This window comes from Zingiber officinale, chromosome 4A, assembly GCF_018446385.1.
Source record: "Zingiber officinale cultivar Zhangliang chromosome 4A, Zo_v1.1, whole genome shotgun sequence".
Lineage (NCBI taxonomy): Eukaryota > Viridiplantae > Streptophyta > Magnoliopsida > Zingiberales > Zingiberaceae > Zingiber > Zingiber officinale.
In genome coordinates this window covers 152310011-152312516 of record NC_055992.1, presented here as the reverse complement: position 1 = coordinate 152312516, position 2506 = coordinate 152310011, and the positions used below count along the sequence as shown (strand labels likewise).

Here is a 2506-nt window from a genome sequence, read left to right as displayed (position 1 = left end):
CATAAGAGTCTCAAATATCTGTTTACTTAGAAGGAACTTAATCTCCGACGGAGGAGATGGATGGAGTTCCTGAAGGATTACGATTGTACCATTAGCTACCACCCGGGGAAAGCTAATGTGGTTGCCGATGCACTCAGCAGGAAGTCCAGAGGGACTTTGGCTTGCCATCGAATTTCAGTTACAGACTTGGTTCAGGGTTTCTCCGAGTTAGACCTTGAGGAGCAGGGATCTACAAAGTAGGGTATTCTGGTTACCATGGTTCCTCAGTCGTCGATCAGGACGAGGATCTGAGAGGCACAGGCTGGTGATCAACAATTACAGTTTATTAGTAGTCAGATAGCTTCCGGGCAGCAGACCGAGTTTACACGAGACGAGGAGGGTATTATATATTTCCGAGGCAGATTGTGTGTACCTCAGTCTCATCCGGTCTTACAGGAGTTATTTCAGGAGGCTCATCGCTCTCGATTTGCGATCCACCCAGGCGTGCACTATGTATTCCACGTATCTATGCTGAGAAGATACATACTCGACCCGACGCATGTGCTGACAGATGTCACAGTTCCGATTCAGCCTGACGTCACTTATGAGGAGGTTCCGGTACGGATTCTGGACCGGAAAGAGCGTCAGTTGCGGAACAAGACTATTCGACTGGTTAAAGTCGGATAGCAACATCATTCAGACGAGGAGACTACTTGGGAGCTCGAGGATACTATCCGAGCTCGATATCCCCATCTTTCCACTTGAGGTACGTGATTTAATTTACCGTTCAACATTTTGTACTCTTTATCTGTTGATAGTACTTGCTAATGGTATATAACGAAATTTGGGGACCAAATTTTTATTAGTGGGGGAGAATGTAAAATACCGAAAAAAATGGCAAATAAAGATAGGTGAATTTTCCGGAATTTTTGGAAATTTTTCAGGAATTTTTCGGAGCTCGTATGGACGAGTTAGCGAGGATAAAAAAAAACGGGGCCCGGAAAAGTTTATTTAGGTTATCCCGTTTTAGCGAGAAAATGTGGATTTTCTTTATTTACATTTCTTTTTAATTCTTCGTTTTCTTTGCCTTCTCCCCGCGTGCCCAAGGCTTCGCCGACACCATCTCCTCACCGTGCCCTAACCGCTTGAGGCGGTTCTTCATCTCTTCCTTCTCTTTTCTCCCGACGCCGATCCCACCTCTTCTCCTTCCTCTCGGTGCCGATCACCTATTCCTCTTCTTCCCGAGGCCGATCGATTTCCTCTCCTCTGCCCGACGCCAACCCGAGCCATTCTTCATTGAGCGACCGCCGACCGAGCCTGCTTCCATCTCTTCGCGGACACCAGGGGCCACCGGAAATCGAGCATCCGAACCCTAGGTCTGGTTCATGGGCGTCGGTCGAAGATTTCCTTCCTCCTCCGGCCGTACGAGCACAAGGGATGCAGATCCCTTGCCGGCAGCCCGATTTCCCTTCATCTTCCGGCCACGTGAGCACCAGGGGATGCAGAGCCATAACCCGATCTCCCCTATTTCGTGCCCTAGCCCGATTTAGCGCTGCTGGTCAGCAGATCCTTCTTTGTTGTTCTTGATTCTCCTAATTCTAGGTTACAGATTTGGAGAGGTTGGGATCATTGAGTTGTGTTTGGGCTGGCGGGCAGAAACCAGAGGAGTTGTGCTTGATCAGTGGACTTCCTCATCCTTACTGCTGACTGAGGTCCCAGTTGGAGGCGAGTTCTGGTTGGAATCATGTATTTCTGGATTAGAATTCTCCATTTCTTGTTGATCTCTGATCTGGAATTGTGTGTGTTGTGTGGTGTTCTTGGAGGACAGCTGCTTGATTAGGGCAGTGCGGTGAAGAGAGGTCCTATTCAATACTGTGGGGTAATCTTGTTCCAGTAGCACCCCTTCTAGCAGCAACATCCATTTAGCTCCAGCATCTCGTTCGGTTGTGAATTGAGGTAAGTGTAGGGATTTGATACGTGTTGTGGATAATGGATTGATTTAGGTATGATTTGATTACATGATCATGTGTAGTAATTTTGATACGTGATGTTGATGAATTAGGTTTATGTATTGAATTGGAGATAAATTGGATTACTAGATGGTTAGATTGATTTGGGTTTTATCCTAATTTAGCCTTAAGGATTTTATTTAGCTATACATTTGAGTTAGCTAAATAAATTATGTTTATATTGGTGACACAGGACCTTGACACGAGACGAGTACCTCGATTATCGGATTGGACCATTTCGATTGGAGGCGAGTACTTTGACTTATGTCTTTTGATATGCATAATAATGTGTTTAACATATAGCATGATTGTGTTTTCCATTTGTTTCGGTTGGTCACTACATGATCTATTACATGTTTGCTTGTTTACTCATTATGCACTGCATGTTATTATTTACCTGATCATACATGCTTTATAGGTAGTGACACAACCATATGATACATTATGTTCAGGACCTAGGGTTTATTTGATACCCTATCTGTTTGTGTATCTTCCATCTGATACATTGACTTGTGGTA

At 44.9% G+C, this 2506-nt stretch overlaps 1 long non-coding RNA gene across 1 annotated transcript; it reads left to right on the top strand.

Moving 5' to 3' along the window:
* The first annotated feature begins 1061 nt into the window (after positions 1-1061).
* LOC121971725 lies at positions 1062-2239 on the top strand. The gene is made up of 3 exons (XR_006109199.1): positions 1062-1714; positions 1808-1935; positions 2182-2239. It is a non-coding gene; the product is annotated as an uncharacterized LOC121971725 (long non-coding RNA).
* Positions 2240-2506: the final 267 nt, after the last annotated feature.